This window comes from Camelus bactrianus, chromosome 29 (genome assembly GCF_048773025.1).
Source record: "Camelus bactrianus isolate YW-2024 breed Bactrian camel chromosome 29, ASM4877302v1, whole genome shotgun sequence".
NCBI lineage: Eukaryota > Metazoa > Chordata > Mammalia > Artiodactyla > Camelidae > Camelus > Camelus bactrianus.
Genome location: NC_133567.1, coordinates 12,262,515 through 12,284,723, shown reverse-complemented (window position 1 = coordinate 12,284,723; position 22,209 = coordinate 12,262,515). Strand labels below are relative to the sequence as shown.

At 40.9% G+C, this 22,209-nt stretch overlaps 1 protein-coding gene across 2 annotated transcripts in view; it reads right to left on the bottom strand.

Moving 5' to 3' along the window:
* Positions 1–20,279, bottom strand: part of SULF1 (sulfatase 1) — a 151,155-nt gene extending 130,876 nt beyond the window's left edge. For both annotated transcript variants that reach the window (XM_010970612.3, XM_045507110.2), the window contains exon 1: positions 19,965–20,279. The gene's annotated coding sequence lies outside the window, so the exon portion shown is untranslated. The remainder of the gene's footprint in view (positions 1–19,964) is intronic.
* Positions 20,280–22,209: the final 1,930 nt, after the last annotated feature.

Here is a 22,209-nt window from a genome sequence, read left to right as displayed (position 1 = left end):
CTTGTGTGGACCACTGGTGCATGAAGTCTAAGATTTCACTGCCTGGACATCTTTGAGCCTCACAGGGCCTCAAAGGGCTGTGAGTTCCCCCTACTTTTACCTGATATGCTTTCCCTCCAAGTGGGAAAGCCTCCTTCACTGGCTAGTTCCCTTACAGCTAGACACCTGTACTCCAACTGGTCCTCAACCTAATGAGTTTCATTTTCCTGCCAGCCCACACAGTCATTGCAACGAGCCAATCACATCCTCCCCTGGGAATCAGGGCACCCCCTCACCGTCTTACTACTACAGAGCCTGCTTCCCACAGCTCCCTTCTTGTTCACGCTGTTCCTGAATGCAGCCTCTGTGTTGCCCTGCATGGCATGAAGTGTCTTCTTCCCCTGGGCAGTTAGTATATGTGACTAATCAATGCCCTTGATCCCCCATGTCCTGAGTCGGATGTCCTGTGTTTGGTCATCCCAGCACCGTAGAGCAGGACTACCTCCCTCATCAACCCCGTGAAATGGAGGCGAACAAAACAATGACCAGACATTAATGCTAATATTAAGTGGAATTTTCAGAGAACTAGTGCCAAATATCATATCCTTTGGAGTTTTGCTAAGCGTCAGGCTATTTGCAAATAGAAATGACTTTAACTGAAATTATGTCATCCGGAACTGACCTTTATTAACTTCAAGGCCCTTGAGCTTTCCCATCTGCTCTTTTTAATTTTTACTATTCTCACCTGGAGAGTTTTGGGAGCAACAGCATTGTTCTTTTTCCTCAGACGGCTTAACTGTAGTCCTGCCCAAAGGCAAAGGAATCAAAAGATGACCCTTCCATTCCTGTCATTTAAATCTTTAGCAACTACATTCTTTCAGGACAGGGTAGCAGAAAGAATGTTTCTCATCTCCACAGACAAGAGATGATAGTACACAGATCTTTTAAAAAAATCGGAATCATCCTGATATTAATGTATTTCCAAATTCGCAGCCCTAGAAACAAAGCCTTCGAAGTAATTTCTTTCCCTACACATAAGGCTTACAATAGGAAAGTCATGTTTGTACTGGATTTTGGCTTGAAATTAGTCTTCTTTTCTCCTCAGCATTTCTATAGAATCCAAGCACTTCATTATTCAGTCATTTCCAAATATGAAATGCTTGTCATTCTTGAACAATGATCTAATCTTCCCTTTATGGGTGGAGAAACTAAGCTGTGGAACTTGCAAACCAACGCCAGGACACAGGTCATTCTAAAGGTTGTGGCCACCCGTTGAAATGCTTTCCTCCACGCATCTTAGACGACAAAGTAAAATTGTAACTTGTTTCATAAGCATCATACAACTAGTAGAAAGTATTCATTAAAAGCTCATTTGCATTTTGCCTCGTGAGAGCAGCTTTACGGAGTAAATAAATATACTCCACCCCGCCCCCGCCCCCAACCACCAACCTGAACACCGGTTGTGCCCAAGTCACTGCCCTGCTCTCTGGACTGTTCCTCATACAGATCAAAATATATTCTTAGTTCAGTTGAACAAGAATTCGTTTAAACCACATCTGTTGCTCATCAAACCTCTATATTCGGAGTAGGGAATTCTTTTTCAGAGATAGATTCTGTCTGGAAGGTCTATGACAGCAAACAATCCTCTTTAAATTTCACATTTTACCAATATATATACCGTGCTCGCTTTTATGTGATTATGGAATTCAGGCAAAACCCTGCCCCCCCCCCACTTCAAAGAATTCCTCACTTGACTAATTCTAAAGAATAAATTGATTTTCTCATCATTTGTTGTGTTTGACAATAGAAAGGCTGACACAGCACCATGGCTAAAATGACAGCTCGTTTCTATTCAAGGGGAAGGAATTTGCGTTAATATTCTTAATGACTGGCATCTTTATGAGAAATGTGAAATCATTTATCCTTAGCAATAACCTGCCTAGGATTAAAAAGTACTTGGTACTTTGAACGGAAGTCATCTGTCAGGAAAAATTATTTAGACTGATGCAAATGAACGGAATAAATTGGCTTCCTAATTATGGGGTGTATATTCAAGTTTGTTAAAATTGGTTTGAGCTAAAGAATTTGGAGAAGATCTTTCAAGAAGTGATCTGACATTCTGCTGGAGAAAAAGATAACACATTCATTTGATAAATTCCTTTCACATTTCCTGAGAATTTCTGGAAATGATTTAAGAAGCAAGGGCGCATAAATCAAGGGAAAACACTTTAAGCAAGTGCATGGATGCCTTGCTAATTTGGAACAACAGTAATGATGCCTTACGGACAACACTGAACAGCGTGTTTTTCGTGATGCCCTAGATTCTAAATAACCAATAGTGTCTTCCATGGGGGTTTGTTTCAGCCTTTCAGGGCAGGCTTGGGTGTGAGCCCACAGTTCAAATTTAAGCCGGCCCTTAACGAGTGCTGTAGAGACCAGTCTGTATTCTGTGAGAGTTATTCCCCATTTAATGGGCATGGTATTGCACACCAGTTAGCAAGTTTTTATTGGAATCTCAGTCTTCTCTTCCTCGCCACCTTAACAGCAAACCTTCATTTAGCTCTTTACCAAAAAGCCTAATAAATTATGATAAGAAGCCCTTTACTGGCATTGGCAATGTAATTAGACTGGGGGAAGAAAAGATGTAAATTGCAGGCAAATGAAAAATCCTTCCATGTAATTAATGATGGGGTTTTACTGTTGAGCATTTATATAGAAGTTTCTTTTGAGAGATAGCATTGATTTTTTGGAGACAAAATGACTTGGGTCGAAATCCTAACCCTACAGGTGTGTAAAATTTTTTTTTAAGTCTGATTCTTTTACTTATAACTAGAATGACTAGTTCAGAATAAGGAAGTCTGAAAGTGAACAGCAGTGTCCAGCATGTGGTGGTACTCAGTATCATTCAGCTTCTCCTTCCTTTTCTGATTCTTTTAGCGTGTTTGTGTCCTAAGCACTGGTTCTGTATTATTTGCCCTGAGCAAGTAAAAAACCCATTCCTTTATTTAGTGAGCCAAGGGATGACCCTGGCCACAGTTGCCTCAGTTTCTGTATTTATTTTTGTGTGTTTGTTTGTTTGGAGGGAGAGGTAATTAGGTTTACTTACTTATATATACTATTTAGAGGAGGTACTGGGGATTGAACCCAGGACCTCATGCCTGCTAAGCATACTCTACCACTGAGCTATACTCTCCCCCTTTTTCTGTATTTAAATATAAATGTTAAATGATGTGAAGCAATAACAATAAGGATCACTTTTAAAAGATGGTGATAATTATTAATAAGAACCTGAATGTTACTGTTGTGACTGCAGCCCTGGGGACAGTTATTCAGGGGATCCGGTAAAATCAAGGTGTTGGGATGGGTGTGGGAAATTGTAGGCAAGCTTCTGCCTGAAAAACAGTGGATTACAGATGCATTTTAAAAAGTGATCGCAGGGAACCATCATCCAAGAAATTCAGAAGTGCCAAATCCAGTCTGTCCCCTCCAGCCTTTTTGTGAGCAGGTGGAGGAATAAATGGCAAATGCAAAAATATACATGTCAGAGAGCAAGGATGGGCCAAGCATCGGAGCTCAGACGGCGCACAGATGAGGAGACAGGAGGTGTGGGGGACACAGCTGACTGCAGGGGGTGCAGTCTCTGAGGGAATATGGTAGAGGATATGCTGAGCCCGAGGGCGGAAAAAGCCTCATTCTGCAGAATCTGCAAGTACCCGTGTCCGGGGCTGGCAGGTTCATTAGTAAGAAGAACCAGAGGCTAAGAGCCTGAGCGGGAGGCAAGGGTAATGGGCAGCGGGGGAGTGATAGCAGGCCTGAAAGGAATTGCTTTAATGCTGCAAACCGGTGCCAAGCTGAGAAACCTGAGACGCAATGTGACTGACTTCCACGAGTGCCCTTTTTACCCTGAAATTCCCTTACATCGCAGTCAGGTTAGGCCGTGCGCTTACGGTGTCTGTGTGCTGGGCTGGAATGCACGAGGTGGGACAAAGGCCATCTTATAAAGCAGGAGGGAGGCAGCAGAGTGTGGTCCTCTTAGCTCACCTAACTGTTCTGGTCTGAGGAAAAATGGATGCAAGTGAATGTAATGGGAAACTCTGGAGTGGGAAGAAACCCAACCAGGGCAGCTGGAAGCGTGAGTTGGAAGAACGGAGGTGGAAAAGTGTATCCCGTGTATCCTGCTGCTTATCTTGAGCTCCCTGGCTGGTCCCTTCCTGTGTCATTGCTTGAACGGCATCTGCAAGGGCGCCGCTGTAGTAAGCCAGCTGTGGTCACCTTTTATCCTGACTGGTTACAGTGAAGGGAAAAGTCATGGAGTCCAACCAGCGGTGAGACGAGCATCACCTTTGTTCATAGAGACAAGAGGTTATCTACAAAAGATGATCCAGGCAGTCAAAACTGTCAGATTATTGACAGAGCATTTTTTAAGGGCTGGCTTAAAAAATTTTTAAGTGAAGTTTGTTTTCTTCTTTTATTATCAATTCCCCCCACCTCCACCCCCGGCTTTGAAACTGTGTGCTTTGCTGTAAAATCCAAGGTTTGGCAAATTGAACCTGCTCAATTTTTAGGTCTTGTGTTTAAGTATTTAGATCAAAACATCTTAAAAGCATTTTAATAGAGAACTCCAAACATCATACATTCAACAAACATTTACTGAATGCTTACTGTATGCCAGGGGCTGCTGCTGCTGCAAATTAAGATGTGGGACCTGCTTTTTCAAACCTATGCTTTCCATACAAACTGTGTTCCTGGAAAGAATTTTCTTGATTGCAGAAATTAAAAATCACTGAATAAACGGAAAAGAAATTGGCTAAGAGATCAACTGAGCTTACAGAAAGAAGGGGAAAATGTGGAATAGGACAATTTAATTAATGGTAGGGGGCTCGTAGTGGCCCATGTCTTGCCTTAGCCCCCGTAGTTCTGTCACATCAATCAAGTTAGTCAAACTCTCAGACCCTGTTTCTTTGTGTGATGGGGACCATGAGAATTGCATGTCATAGAAATGCTGAAAAAATGAAATTAGGTAATGTATATAAAGCACTTAACTTGCACACAGCAGGTAAATACTCAGTAAGTCTTTCCTGTTATTATATATAATATTAGTAAATAAAACATAGGCATCTCTCTCAGTCATTTTGTTCTTTTAAGAGAATGTTGTGTTTCTATTGCTGAATACAGCATAAGCCTTAGAAGTTTTAGATACGGTCATTAGGGGTATGAAAAGACACTGGAATATCAAGAGGATATATTGGAGAGGGTACTGGTTCTGGTACTGTCTGCAGAATATGACTGCCAGTTAGTAGCTATGAACAATAATAATGATACAAGTAACCTTCACATCCTGTTTCTTAATCTGTAAAATGGGTACAATAATGCCTGCTCTATCTACTTCATTCAGAGGTATGAGGGTCAGATAAAACAGGATTGTAAAAATGATTGAAATGGCTAATGTGATATATAAATAATAGTTAAATAATAATTATGAATTGTCCCTGGGCTCTGGTACTGATTACTGATGACTGATTGGTTAAAGGTGTAATGGTGGTTTACAAATATTTTAAGTGGCAATTACATTTCAGCTTATACAGAAATAGATCATAGGCTTGGAGGAAATGTGGAGAAATAGAAGACCTGAATTCTGATTCTTCACTTTTGTCGCAAATCAGCTCTATTAGCATATGCAAATTGTTTAACTCCCTCGTCTTTCTATCTTTTAACAAAAAAGTTTTTATTTGAAAATAATTACCGAAAAACCTTAAGTTTGGCGAACTGAGCTTACAGAAAAGTTACAAGAATAATAGAAAAGACACTTGCATACCATTTACTCAGACTTATCTATTGCTAACAGTTTGCCCCTTTCTTCTGTCAATCGGTCACTCACTTTCTTTTTCTATGTATGTATCTACATTAATATATATTTTTGGTTGGTTGTTTTCCTTGAATTCAATGAAAGTTGCATACATCATGGCCTTATAACCCTAAATATTTTTTGGTGTATATTACCTAAGAACGTAGATCTGTTTTTATTGTTTAAAAGGGGCACAGGTACTTAGTCGTGTGACGTGCTCCACAGAGTTGTCAAAATCAAATGAAATGTTTGAAAGCACTTTAGAAAGTATGAATTGTTATATAAAATTAAAAGTTTCATAAGCTGGGAGAAATCAAATGACATAAAACTTCAGAGGACTTACAAAGTGTAGGCGAGTACAAACGAAGGAAGTCCATTGTCTGTGTGCATAAGAAGCTGGAGATGAGCACTAACTTAGGAGTCTCTGTGATGAGTGAGGGAAACAAGAAAGACGCTCGTGAGTTACATACAGTCCTTCTGCAAGGGCTTGCATCTTTTTGTGTGCTGTTTTTCACTCTAACAGTTTGCCATTTTTTGTTTCTTTTGGTGGAGATTATCAGCATGTTTAAGAAAAGGTCCTAGAAACTCAGGGGCCATTTCTGCCCAATCTCAGAACACCGGCACCGTAAAGAGTTTGGTAAGCGCTCAGCTTTACTTCTTCTGGTACTCCCTTTGCGAGTGAAAGTGAAGTTTTCATTATAGACAATAATGGAGACTCAAGCATGTTTTGTAGAAACGGTCAATGTATAGGCTTAACTGAAAATAGTATGAACAAAGGTGTTCTCATGGACCAAAGACATAATTTTTTGTAGAATCTTTTCTCAGCACACACTGTAATTAAGGCTTAACTCTATGACAAACATAATTATTCTGCTGCATGACCTTCACATTCACAACAGAATTCCCCCTTTCCTCAGCAGATGTCGTACTGGTCAGCCTGATTACTTTATCATCCTAACCAGGTTTTCAATCACATTCTCCAGTGGATTGAAATAGCCAGTAACTTAACAATCTGAATGGAAATACAAAATAACTTTTCCTGTGACGTATTTCTTTCCTTGCTCTGAAAATCATAATGGCTTTCTTTAGATACAACAATAAAAAGAAATCTAGAACGCGTTTGAAAAACAAAACTATGTTTTCAAAACAATTCAAAACCACACTTAAGTATGCCAAATTAAGCTTCTATTTTGAATTATTAAATTGTTATTCTTTATAGTGCAAGATGAAGAATGTAAGTTGATGACCATGAAATACATTTCTAATCCAATAATGATTCATTTTACTTCCTTTACAAATAAATCAGTTTTAAACATAAATTATGTAGGTATATAATGGGATATACACTCACATAATTTATTAAGCTCTGAAGAGTATGGTTCTTAAATTTCTCTTGGGAAAATTCCAGGATATGAGGATGTGTTACAAATGTTTATTTCTCAAAGGGGTGACGTTACTGAGGGACAGCCCAACTGTAGTAATACAGTAGGGTTCCCTAGTGTAATGTATTTTGAATCACTTGAAGCATGAGGCTGTGTAGGAGTTAGAAGTAGGAGTTAAAATACACAAGTTCTCAGGCTCATTACTCCACCCACTAGCTCCTTAGGTGCAGCTTTCTGGTGTATCTACTTTGATGAAATGATGTATCTACTTTGCCTATTCAAACACCGCAAGTGCCAATGATTCAACTCAAGTGAAAATGTTGTGAAGGAGTGGTGGTGAATATTGTCATCACCCCCTGGGTGGCATTCTTTTGGCAAAGGTTACAAAGTGCCTTTACAAACAAGGTTTCAGATCAGGGTTTGGGTATTTCTGTTACAATGGATTTTCCGCGAAGACTCCATCTGAACAGTAAATGTTTTTGCTGGTATTTGTTCCAGTCCCTAGAATTCTCTGCAGGACTTGATTTTTCATCATAGCACTAGCAAGAGGGTTCAAGGTCCAAAAAGAGAGCTGGGTTCATACTTTCACGTTCTCCTTAGTTCTAGTGTATAATGGACACATGAATTCCCATTGCTCTTTGTGGAATTTAATGCCTCGCACTTCTTGATAAAGCCTGGCTTATAGAACTGTCTTTGGTAAGAATGAGTTTTACGATTTTTCAGGCAGGCTTCAGTTTCCTCAGATGTAAAATAAGGGATTTTACTTCGATGATCTCTAAGGTATACCTCTAACATCCTGTGCTTCTGTGGTATCTTACATGCCTTTCCTGGAAATTCTACCCTTAATTCTGATTAGTTAAGAAAACTACAAAAAATAAGATCCAGTAGCTTTGACAGAATGTGTGATAATTTCCTCTTTCCTCTAAATGGTAAAACCTCTCACATCTCACTAGCAAGTTGTCCTACAATTTGGAGATGTGATTTCGAGTCAAAGAATCTTAACCATCAAGTCCCAGTACAAAAAAAATACGATTTACTATGGAGTTTACAGAGCATTTTAATTTATGACATGCAGCAGATAGTGAATACTTTCATTCAGGTAGGACAGGTCTATCTGTCTGGCACTATCTCTAAAATTCTGGTCTGGCCATAATTTTACAGAGCCTTTAAAAACAGACTTGTCACAGTCCCCTCAGTTCAGCTCTCCAGAGAAATTAATTGATAACAGACTCCTGAGTGGCTGGCATGTGAGTGACACCCAGCTCTACAATTTCACATCTAATCAAGGAAGATGGGAATTCTAGTTGGCCTATTGTCTATTTGAATCTGTTTCTGGATGGAATCCAGCTGGCTCAAATGCAGTCTTGGGAGTGATGTGGCACAAGATGGAAGAAAAAATTTAAGCAGCAAACTGGTGCATGAGATAGTGCTTTCCACAGTGTCAAAAGAATTGCCTGGTATAGCTGTAGATTTACTGTTTATTAGTTCTCTAGAATTTCTCAGTGACTAACATGCAATTTTCCATCCCAGTTGCCCTTGACCGTCCTGACTGTGAGCGTGTAATACGGACCTGTGGCAAATGTTAGATAAAGCTCCTTGAAGCTGGGTTTGAGAGATGCAGAGGTTTAAAACTCAACTTCTGCCTCAATGTTTCTAAGAATAGAGGAAACTATTTAAAGATCTATGAAGAATAGCAATAAATGCAACATTAATATTTAATTAAGAGCTAAAATTACATGGCAGCATTTTGAATGAAGGAGATCACCTATGAGAAGGAAATTATGAATGGTGGGAATAGTTGGAAAAACAAAGTTCCGTGGAGGTAACGGGGTAATTTTTCTTCAAGGATGGGGGAGATTTGGACATTCTCAAATGATGGGAGGGCAGCCCCCACCCAGAAAACCAGGATGAGCAAATCCTTAGTGGTAGAAGTCAGTGATGTAAATTGAGGTGATGTTGGACCAGCTTAGTAAAGAACAGAAAGTGCATGGGGGAAGCGGGATGGGTCTGGTGGAAGAGACTACGCAGGTCCTCAGACGCTCGTACTTTGTTCAGACTAGATGCTGTTGAAAACTGGAAGATGGCTATTTTAGAGTCATGGAAGGACACGATAAAAAGTGCCAAAGGAAGATTAGTTTAACAGTGATACGTAAGATGAGCAGGAATAAGGAAGAGATGAAGTATGGAGCTCCATTTAGAAGTACGAGGTGATGCAGAACTGGATTAAAGTCCTTCCCCATTTCCCCACCACCACCCTTTTTAGTTTCAAGGAGAATGTTTTATTTAATTAGACTGGCCTTAAGGGAAGAGCAGAGTCAGCCAGTTAAGGAGAATAATGTAATCTAGACGGAGGGACCTGTGGAATAAAGGTAAAGAGGTTGAGGGTGGCGTGCTCCTGAAAGGTTAAATATTTTGCTCAATATCTCATTATTAATGGTGGTCAGGTTCTAGAATCCAGGTGTCCCATGTGTTTTCCACTGTACCACCATGCTGCTTTTTGCCTAGCTGTAACACTACTGCCACTATCCAGCACATTTTATTTAATTGCTAGTAACATTTTAATTTAGTACTTGCCCAGGATGAAATGTGATTTACCTGAAGCCAAATAAACATGAAGGAGTTCATTGGAGTTTTCGAAACTTCCAAAGGGGTTAGAAGGATTGGAGGAGTCCCGCCAGTGCCACCAGCGAGACTACTAGTGTGGTTGACCAGAAGGGCGGTTCAATGGATCGCTGATTTTGGAGCAAAATAACTAATGAGAATAACAATCTCTCTACATGAAATGTTTCCTAAAACTTATTTCCTCTCTGTTTTCTGTCCTTATTTTTGTGTCAAAAAACATAACTCTGTGATGGAATGTGTTTTGACTGGTATTTTTCCCCCTTCCTCTCCACTCATTCATTTTTCTTTTCTTACAGGGACACCGCCAGTTTGAGAAGTCTTTGCACCGCTGAGATGGTTGACAAGCTGAACATGGAGGAGTGGAATCCTGAATTGAAATCTGAGATGAGACAGCCTGAAATTAAGAAGGTTAGGAATATCAGCTCACGTTCCATACCCTAATCTCCGTGCAAGCTCATCCTGACCTGAGTGGATACCAGCTGAGGAGGTCTAGTGTTAAGCTTGGCAGCTAAACCCAACTTCTGTGCTCACTGCAGATGATGTGTGTGGCTCCAAATATGGCTCTAGTGTGTTGTATCTTTTCCCTTTGGTCCATGGAAATGGATGTGTCAAGAATGACCAATCCAGTCATCAGCCATGAATAACTTCCAAATATATACCGAGATGCCAATGCCACCCTCATGCATGGCAACCCTAACAAAGAACTATATTACAAGTACTTCTGTGGCCTGGCATTTCTCCCATAGGAACCTGGGAGCATGGTTCAGAAAACCCAGATGAATAAAATAAAACTGGCCAAAATCTTCATTAAAAACTTGAACAGAACCCAAGTCTCTTTTGAGGAACCAAAATGCTGTCAGGTCTCCCCAGGTCAGTGTTATTCCCACAGATTTCTAGCAACAGGACTACATTTTTCATTCCAAATCTTGCTGACTCAAGAAACATATTCTTTCAGTCATGCTGCGTTCCTCTGGACCCCAACGTCTATTACAAGAATTTGAAATGGCAAACGCTGTCTTCTGCCTCGAATAATATTATACCTGATCTTGAAAACCATTCATGGGTTTAATATAACAACGTGACTGTAGAATTGTTCTCCTGTTTTGGAGAGAAGCTTAAAATGAAGTGTGGCTGAAACACATAAAAGAAAACGGTAAAGCAAGAGGAGCTAGTAAAAAGGGCAGGGGGGTGGGTGGGAAAATCTTTCCCAAACCTTAAAATTAAGAATGATTTGTCTTTGTCGTGAGTGAAAAAGAGAGTGTCTATGTCACTTGTAAAATAAGTCGTTCATACATTCTGCAAAAGGATGTCAACCAAGGTGGAATCTGAAGGCTTGTAAGCAGAAGCAACTTAAATAGTTCATCTCTTCTTGACTCTAGGCTCTCTTTAATAAAATTATATATCCCTCTCCACCAACATTTTCTTAGTTGAAAGAAGAGAATGATAGGTCTTTTGCAGAAGTAGTTTGTTGTTCTGACTTGAAAATTCATCACTTCCCTAAAGTTTAAAAACACTTTTAATCTGAGAAGAGACTCTTTTTATATAAGGGGGAATATGTCATAAAAAGCATCACAGTATGTCCACGGATGATCAGAAAGTTAGCTTTTATCTGTTTAAAATTATATTATTAAACATTCATATGCACATATATTTACCTGTGTTTGCATTGTAAAGTTATCCCAACTATAGCTTTGGATATTTATGGTGTTTCAGAATGAAATTTCACTTCCAGCACCCCCATTTTCCTTAGGCAATGTCACCATTCTTTTGTTTCCTGGGCTTGATACCCCAGTGTCATCTTTGTCACATGTCTTTCCTTCTCCTCTCTTTGACCAACCACCAAGTTGTTGATACTGTCATTTAGTTCTTCACAGTGTCGCTGATGGGGACAGGCAACTTTTTTTCCTTTTCTGGGTTCCCGGCACCCTCCCAGTTGTATGTCCCTCCCCCATTTCTATCTCTGTCTCTCTCCCTGTTCCTGAAAACCCTACTGCTTACACTTCCCAAGGCATCTATTTAATATAAAGTCCGGCCCCTCTACCTGATGTCCCGATGTGTCACAACACTTTCAAATCTGGCTTGACGTAGCTGAGATGACATGCTTAAAACAGAAGGGTGCTGAGTAGAGGCAACCGAGGACCATACTTCCTCCCCCTCCTTCCTCGTCTTCTCTCTCTTCCTCTCTGACTCCTCTTTTCTCCCCCTTTCCTCCTTCTCCTCTGCCCAGTGCTTCCCTTTCTTGGATTCCCAACCTGCATCTATGCAAATCCTCTGATTCAAAAATACTACATCTTGGTTTAAAAACAATATACACAGTTGAACTCCAAGCCTTAACTCCAGAGATGCCTTTTGCCATCTTGGAAAAAAAATGTATATATATAGCTGTCTGAATGCTTACTATGCTCTAGGCACTGTGTTAAACATCTTACTTTTATTTTCTCAGTTAACCTTTGTAACAAATCTTTGTGATCACCATATCTCCATTTCATAGAGAAGGAAACTGAGTGAACGAGTGTAACTGAACTGTCCCTGCAGAGTTTGAAAAGAATGGAGATGAATCACCACTGGGATTCATCTGCTTAACGATGTGGAGCAAAGTCTTGCCCCGCTCAAGTTCCAACTCCTCCAACAGGGGGCTCTGTTGACATCCCTTTAACTTAGTGACTATTAATAATTGGTACTTAACCACCAAATTCTTTGAATTACTACTTAAAAATTCTGTGTGTGCATGTCTTCCCCTCACAGTTTAACAGATATTCCTCCAGGGCAAGGAGGGTGCCCTGTGTTATTTTGTGTTCCTTTCTGCCCTAGGATAGAAGTACACACACAGGAAATTCTTGTATACATGTGGAATACATGAATGAACACACTGATGCAGCTTCCTTAAGCCTGTTCCTTTTGGCTCTAATTAGAGAAAGACACCTCATGGCTCTTCCTCAGGACCTCAGCTCAACTGCCAGAAAGTAATTGAAGCTGTTTGATATTGAGCATAGCTCCCAGATCTCTTTTACTAAATATAGATGTCATATATGAAAAGGAGGGGATAACAGATGTGAGGTCTCTAGGTGTCTCAAGTAAAAAATACGGCATACCCTCTGCTTTGACTCATTTGCTATTTCCAGAACTCTTTCTTTTTTCTTACCAGCATGAAGCTCTCTAGAGGAAAAAAGGAGCACATGATTTGCAGGGGTCTCTTCTGGGGAGGCTGTACTTCTGTAGATGAAAGTTAAAAGCTGAAGTTTCAAGAATTTCTGGAGGCAACGCCAACCACATCTGTGTACTCGGACAGTCTATTCAGGGGAAGATTGATTATCAGCAGGTGAAGGTCAACAAGGAGGCTTTAAGCCGGCAGGAAGTCTATTCAGAGGACGTGTTATAATATAGAAAGGTGATTTTTAATGCTAAGCCATATTAGTGATGTGAGTTTGAAGATAACGCCCACAGGTGCATGGTTCTAAATTAGTTTATCAATACGTGCACCCTCTGGACATTTCATCTTTCCTCACCAGGACTCTGGTAGAGCTAATATCTTGTAATAGTCTAACCCTCAGTTTTATTTTAAGTTAATATAGCAGGTGTTGCCTATGAGTTCTAACACCATACTGCAAAATTGGTCAGTAAACAGAACTCTAATTCAGATTTCCATTTTGTTAGGAATGAGCTGTTATCGCTCAGAAAAATGGGAAGATGCTTCGATTGGTGTATTTGGGGCCTCTGTCAAGGGAAGGAATAGAGGAGGATTTTCCCAAGTTCTTGCAACAAACTTATTCCATGAAGTGGAAAAGTTGCATTCTATTTGCAGATGGGAAAAACCATAGAACAAAGTGATTAAAACAAAAAAAACTAGTTCAATGTTTCAATTAATTGTAGCAACAGAATTTCTCTCTAGCAACCACTTTGTAGCTGAGCTGAAGATTTGGACAATCCAACAACGGAATAGAGATTAAAACGGAGGAGAATAAAACAAAAGCAGAAATATATGGAGGAAGGTGAAAAGTTTGCATCAGAGTCAGCTGCTTAGGAACAGAAAATCTAGTTATTATCATTTTATAACCTGACTGGCTATGTGATAAAACAAGTCGCCATACTACTGTGGTTCTTCTCCTACAAAAGTGTCCAGTCTTATTCATGAGTTTATTATCCACGTGGACTTTAGAATTTTATTTTCCCCCAGAGCCATCTGGGCTCTTGCCTGTTCCCAAATGCTGCTCCCATCACCAGCTCTCTTGTGTGAGAATTTGATTATTACTACATGAAATTTGTAGATTGCTGTTGGGAGACTCCACCTTTTCACCCAGAAACACATTGCATCTGCTCATTTATTCAACACAACAGTCCATTACCAGCTTTGCCCGCCACAGTTAATGGTGGCATGTCCAAGTTTCTTACAGTCACAATTTTGAAAATGCAAGAACAGCTTCCTACAGATTTGTAGTTGTGTGGTGAAAAGGGGAAATCAGAGCATAAGAAAAGGTTTTCTCTTTGAAGGTCAAGTGGAGAGCTACTCTTTTTTTTTATTAACAAAGTTTGGACACACTGTTGGGCAGTCGTACGTGAATCCCACATTTTGAGGAGATAGTTTATCTGCTACACTGAAGATGAGGTCGCACTGTGTAACTGTTAATGCTTCTTTCTGAAAGTTCTATAGACGTGTTGGCTGGGCAGAAGGGACGCATCTCCAGAAATACTGCCTTGCTCTTCATGAGAGGAGTTCCTGTTTCTTTCCTCTCCCCGGTCCAGGGCAGGTGCAGACCAGATGATCAGGATTGGAAAGAATCTCCTTTGATCTATCCCAAGGTCCCGACAACTGAGACTGAATGACCAGTGTCCAACGATGTATTTGCTAGGTGGCATTTATTGCTTTGTGAGATTAATTCCTCGGGCAGCCGCCCTTCTGGGGAAAAGGTGCAGATAGACAGCTCAGGGTTCTATGGTGGGCATTTGGAACAGACGAGAGCTCGAGCTGATTGCTTTCAGCTTTTTGTTAAATTTGGTTTAAAGTCAAAGGACAGCAAAGGTCCCAGCCCTTTGTTTTGTCTAAATGGTATCTTGCTTTACCAATTATTTCTGGAAGCTTGACCTGACTCTCTACAATGTTTTGCCAAGTTATTATTTCTTTCTAAACAGTGGACCAGGAGGAAGAGGAGCTCATGACCCTTAGGTGAATTCAGCTCCCTGCTGGGGTCCGCTGCTCGGGCCCTTTGTTCCCCCAGCACCGCCGCCCAGCATCTGCTCTTGATTATCCTTTAATACAGGACCAAGGACTACCTTCTCCCTGCAAAGGGTATTCATCTGTCACTATTGTCCCTGCAGGTCCATTAACTCAGTTGCTCCAAATCCCTAAATGCCAAAAGCATCTCTTCTGCTCTCTCTCTCTCTCCCCCCTATCTCTCTCTCCACCCCCCCACCTTTGGTGGCAGAGAAAAAGGCTAAAAGGAGATGCACTCTAAATAGATAATATGAATGACTGACATGTCCGGGGTGAACACATTCATGCACACCAGAACTATATCTACACAGGCACCTACAAGCTTCTCTCTCTCCCATTTATTTCAAATGCGCTGAGTTAGGGGCTTTGTAATTTTCTTAGTAACCTCCCCAAAGTGAGAACCCCTCCCTTCATTTTACAGAGGAGGGAGTTGAACTGTTAAGCCACCTGTCCAAGGCCACGCAGCTAGTGAGAGGTGGTACCTGGACTGGAACACAAGTCTGCCTGATCCCAAAGGCTGTACTCTCCTGCTTCCAAAGTCATATTTGAAATTTTATACCATAGAGGGGTGGTTAATAGATGTAATTCCTAATATAATTATAGAAACCTGACATAGGTGAGGATTTTTCATATAATAGTCAAGCTTAATTTTAGGCTGTAATTTCACATTCTGCCCAAGTGGCATTTTTTTCCTTGGCTGTCCCCAAATACAACCACTCAAGTTTCACCATTTTTCCCCCTTTCCTCTTATGGGTAGAGAGGAGGCCGTTAGAGCCAGTTAATGGCCAATGTCGGGTAACTAGAGAGGAAAGTGCCTTGGCTGTTTGAACGTCCCTGTGAGCTAGTCAACACACCTTTATGAGTGTCTTCTTAAGGCACAAAAGCGGACCAGGCCAGGCCCTGTCTTAAGAGATCTTACTCTACCTGAGGAGTCAAGGGATAAAAAGGCAAAGCAAGAAGTAAGATTAAAAAAATAAAGTAATTGTGCTAAGTGCAGCCCGTAGATAACTAATGGTCAGCCTGAAGGCAAGGAAAACATCACTGGGAGATACGGTAGTCAGGGGAGGCTTCCTGGAGGAGGCAGAACTTAAGCAGAAGCTGTGAAGGATGAGTATATGGAGGTGCTGAGGGTGTTTTACATGCAGGCTTATACACATAGAACCAGAGGAATGGCACACATGATAAACTCATTTTGCAGACAACGAAATGGAAAACTAGAGTGATTAGCGGATGGCCAGCATATCAGACTGAGAAATTCAAACGTCATCCTGTGGACGACGAAAGTCCAGGTGGTGATTCTCAGCTGAGAAATGCTTTGACGGAAGCAGTGTTTTAGGAAGCTTAGCCGCAACTGGTGGACAGAAGAAGGAAGTGGAGACGAGGGGACCAGTTAGGAGGTGGTTGTAATGACCCACGTGTGATGTGATCACTGCACTGTGTGGTCTCTGTGGGCCAGATGTGGGTGACACTTTAAAGGAAGGACTCACAGAGCTTGGTGGTAGAATGTCTATGGCAGTTAGGGGAATATTAGAGAGGGGAAAATGCTCACAGGCTAATTCCCCTCTTTTTCAGCACATCGAGATAGAGTTGAAAATATTTTAAATAGGAAACATACTTCAGGACAAACTTTTCCCATAAAATATTGTCTTTCAAATATCTTCTCCCTGTCCCCCATGGATCTAACCTAAAGTAAAGGTAAATTTACCCTATGATCATAGACTTAATTTCATATATAAGCCTCTTGGTCCTTGAAGTCAATAATGATGATTAAAAAGAATAATCTATTCAGAGTTAGCTCCTTAAACATTTTAAACCCCTTAAATTTACTCAATGCTCTCCACACAAAAATATTGCTCAGGGGAAGAAAAGAACCAGATGTCCTGACCTGACCCATAGGTTGGCCTCATCCACGTGGCAATTGTTGGCAAAATCTCAATACTCAGTGTCAGAAATCTTGCTTTATGGCTTTTTAAAGAATAAATCAAGGAGGGAAGGTATCGCTCAGTGGTGAAGTACAAGCTTAGCATGCATGAGTTCCAGGGTTTAACCCCCAATATCTCTATTAAAATAAATCTAATACCAGCCGCCCCCAAACAAATTGAAACAAAAAAGAATAAACCACTTAAAATCTAAAACAGAAAAGAACCAAGCCTCTGTCCATTCCCATATGGGGATATAATTAAGAACGAAATGCAGTGTCACACTTGTTCTACTGTTATAACAGAAACCAGCACGACACTCTGCCTGAAGTCACATCAGCTTCCTCAGGGGGAAAGAGTGGAGCCTTTTCAGTTCTGTGATGAAGGTTCTCGCTCATCATCTGCCGTGAGTTCAGTGACTATCTGGATGCATGTCTTTTAGTTTTCCACTCCACTCTCAAAGCGGGTTTTGGCAGTTAATGGATCAAGTGTTCTGATTGCTTTTCGCCTCTGAGATTCGTCACCTTACTGGGTGCCTAGATCACAGGATGCATCCACTGTGCTCATAGAGACCTCCCCCACCCCACAGGGATTTTTTTCACTTCGTTGGGAGGGGCACCCAGAGCCCAGACACTTCCACAGCTGTTAGACTCCTGATGGGAACTTCATGTGTGTTACCGGCCCAAGTGCTGCCAGGAAGAAACCAAATGTCAAACTGAGCTATGTGGAAGTCGCCATAAACATGTCTCTGAATGTTTACCATCTGGAGCAGTGGATTTTAGATTTTGACAAGAAGCTGGGAGTGCCCTGAGGGCACCGTCTTGAAGCAGACCCTTTCAGTTCACTAAGTAACTGCCCCCTACCTTAGCCCTGTTAGGGGGAAAAACACACTACTTTGCCTTCTCAAGGTGTGAATTTATTATTTCTCAACACTTCCTTTCTTGCTTCCATCCTGCCTAAATCCTGCGTCCAACGGACTTTTGCGGGAAGGGGTGCAGAATTCTCCCATGTTGCCAAAATCCTGGGCAGGCAGCCTGGTTGTCAGTCTGTAACATTAGCACCATGTGCTTGTGGGGCTCCCGTGGCTAAACAGCCACTTGCTTTTGTTAGATGGCATCACCCACAGCTCAGGGAGGCAGAGCCATCAGCAAGAAGGTTCTTACTTTCTCCTGAAATATCTCTGTGATCAAGGAGTGGCATCGGTAGCCAGCACCATCCCTGCCACAGGCTGCGCGTGCAGTCCTAACCCTGACACGATGCCACATATTGGTTTGACTTTCTGTCTGTATTTTTTTTAAACCCCAGTTCCATTGTAAAGCTGAAATGGAATGACTGGAATTCCCAAAGACTTCAGCTTATGAACTTAGTCCTATTTGGGTTATGTAATATTGGAAATCGGATCATACTCAGTCGTAATAACCGCTTGGTTACTTATAAGGATGTTTTCTCATTGGAGAAGATTTTTGAGGCTGTTTCAGAGAACACTCTGAAGGACAACTGGACACGCTAATAACAAATTCTTTTCATCTTAATTCTAAAATTTTAAAAGAGGATTTTAAAAAGCCAACTCTCTTGCTGCAAAAATTATATGTAATGCAACTCAGAACATAATTTTGCAGGCATCTTTATGCCACTGAATACAAAAATCCCAGAGCATTAGCCATAAATCCTGTCCTTCAATGTACAAAACAGCCCCTATTTCAGAATAGCTTATATACAATATTATTCATAGGATCTCTCACCTTCCAGGGGTGAGGACAGTGTTGGGTTTCTCTACCCAATGTGAAAGTCCCATTGGAGAAAGAATTCTTGGGAACACCACAGGTATCTGAGCACTGAGGAAGGAGGGCAGGTCTGCTAGGGTGCAGAAATGACTCACTGACTCACCTCGCTTGATCAAAAACTTAAAAACTTTAAAAAAAATTTTTGGATCCCTGTAAAAACAGAGCATCCACTTGAAAGGCCTTTGTTATACCACAAATTAAGCGTTCCCTCTAAACCCCATTGCTGCATTTGGTTCAATTTAATTTTGGTTGTGTTTTTGGCAGAGCCGTTACGTTAACGGCTACTTGCATATATGATGACAACTCACTTCATGTTGCTCGGGCACTGGATGACCATGAATTTCCAATGACTAATTTATAATTAAAACCTTTTTTTTTAAAGTTTGTTTATAACCAAGCCAGAAAATCTATTTACATTTAATTAACACTTGAGCTAGCCTGTTTAAAACCCATAAATGTAGTGACTTTAATGACCCATTACAGAGATGCTACTTTAGTTTTCAGTGACTTGTAAAACTTTCACAAACAGATCTGCAAATGAATTACCTCCGTCTGCTCCCCTGCAGCTGCAAGAGGGCTAAGTTAAAGAGCATTTCCTTACTTCCTCCTTTTCGGCTTTTCTTCAAGCTCTAAGCATTTTTGTTTTAAAGCAGCTCTATCAGCTGCCCCTTCTCTTAAGGAGTTTCCAACTTTAGAGCCAATCTCCACTTTGTTTTAGAAACGCTTTGGTCCATCCCAAATCAGACAGGATCTACACTGCAAAAATCAGTGAAGAAAGCTTTTCTGTCTCTGCCAGCCCCTCACTCCGTGAGAGACTCTTAAAAGAACCTTTACAAATTGAGGAGTAAAATGCAACAGTTTGAAAGTGAAATTTAATTTTGGACGCTAAGATACATGCTTTCTTGGGCTTATGCATCCTTTGTGAACAACGTATAGCTCCTGGTTTGAGTCTGTAATGAGGATATTAAAGGCTGGGTTCACACACCGCTTCCAGAGACGTTCTCTTCGCTACACCTTCAAGAGCAAGGCATGAGGAGTGTTAGTTCTCCAAAGACAGCCAAGCACCAAGCTACGCTCACTGCTATCTGTCAGCCGTACAATGGCAGCATTGATAGGAGAGCAACAACTGGGTTTGACAAGTGTGCTGTGCTAGCATTCCATTCAAAACTCTGTTGAGAGAGAGAGCGAGGGAGAGAGAGAAGCATTGAATGTCTTTTACTTTACCTGGAAAAACTGCTTTCCTTGCGGCTGCAGAAAATGAATTCCTCCTCTTCTTCCAAAAGCAAAGGAGTTCTCGTGCCTGCGACTCTCCCTTGGAGGAGACCACACAGCTCCAGCAAGGCAGCCTTCCTGCTCCTAATCCCCACTCGAATGTGATGACACACACTAACCCCAACCATCTGGTGAAACACGTCCTCAAGCACTCAGCACAGTGGTGTGTCAAGACAGGCTGCCCAATCCAATTGCTAGGGCTGGGTGTCTCTCACCGACTGCAGGCTGAGGGCAGGACTGAAACTGGAGGTCTGAGAACTCCCAGTCAAGTAACCTGAGATTTTCCGAGAGAAAGAACGGCTATAAAGAGAGAAGAAGTGGGAGGTGCTCTAGAGAAGGTGGAGGGAATGAATTATTCCGGTGGCCAGTTGTGAGTTACTTTTCACAACAACTTGTCCTCCTCCCACCCTCCCCCCACAATCCTGCCTGGGGGATGATGGGGACCTCTGTAGGATGCACAGAAACACTCAAAATCTTTTCCTGCCAACCTAGTGAGCGCAATCTTCTCAGCGAGGCACCCCCCACCCCTGACCAAGGAGATAAAAAATTCATCTTGACATACTGATAGCGTGTTAATGTAGGAGTCGTTTGCACTGAAATGTGACATCTACATTTTGAAATCTAAACTCCTACCTTCCTTTGATTAGATTGTGGCTGCTTCCAACATTCCTAGGAGGAAGGGGGGGGGTGCAGCTAAAAGCAGAAAATTCTCTATTCCCACATACAGCTCTTCACTGTTTGCCACGGGCTGAACTTCAGAAACAGTCAATGAAAATCATTTTCGTTTCTACTCATGTGAAATAGCACGCGCTCCCATAGATAAAGGTGGCTTTTTTAATCACTTGCAGCTTTCACAGACATCTCTTTGTAAAAAGCACTGGGTACCAGAGGGCTGCACTCTGTCATTGATTATTTTTATTGGCTTCTAGTTAATTGCACTTATAATGTCCATATAGCTCAAACAGCTCATTAACAATTTTGCTTTGAAATGTTTTCAATTTTGGGCCATTTCAATACCTCCTTCTTGTGTGCATTTCTTTTTTTTTTTTGAGTTCTCTGAACTGTTTTATAGAACTAATTACTTGGATAGCAGTTTGAACCCAGAAAATGGCTATACTTGTTACAATACTTTCAAAAAGAGATCTGGAAATAAATTAATTGCTACAAACACCACCATTTAAAAAATTCCATCAGACTTCTAAGAAATTTTGATAACCTGAAATAGAAAATAAGAATTTGAAATCTTATCAACTCCCTGACAGTGTCTGTGGGAAACCAACATTTTAAATATTGCACTTTTTGAATTTCTTTGAACTGGGAGGGAGATCACGGGGGCAAAACACACACACACACACAAACACACACACACAAATCCTTTAAATCTGCCTAAAGCATGAAAATTTAGACTGTAAATAGGTATCTAATACTAGGAATGCCTGTATTACAAAGAATTATTTTAATATCTAGCAAAATTACTTGACTAACTTCTTTTTTTTTTTCAGGAATTTCTGTGTGATAGTATACTAAGATACTTAAAAATTACTCCTGGTACAATCTTCTGAAGCACAGGATTAGAGAACTATTATTTTCACAGTGAGTTTTTCCTACAACTGGGCTGCAGAGAAGAAAGGGAAAAAGAACAGTATTAAAAGTTGAACTCCTGATTCATTTGCTCAGTTTCTTCCCAGAAGTGATTATGAGGTGTCCGTTTCACAATATATAGTAGATACACTAAACCACTGCTCTTAACCAGCTAAATCCAAATACATAATCAACCCTGAAACATTCAACAATGGCAAGTAGCCCCACGGGGCTGAAACTTCCCTTGGGCACCATAAAATTCTTAATAGTGCCAATTATTGCAGGGCAATTTTTTTCATTAAAAAATTTTTTTTTTCTTTTGGTTAATCCAACCAGACTCACGTCTGGAAATCTGAATTACCTCAGCTGCATAGATGTGGAAGACCCTGGAGACGTTATTAAGGTGGTTTGCGTTCTCTTAAACTGTAAATTGAGTTTCAAAAGTAAAACCTAAGAAACTGTAAAGGTGTTGAATCACGTTTTATCAACCCTGTGCTTGTAACACACCTTCTGCGAGACATTTCCCAAGTGGTCCTGGCTCTGACCCACACTTACTGTTGACAGTGCTTTTTAGCACAAACATTTTTCTTCTATTCCCAATTGTAAATCTTTTCAT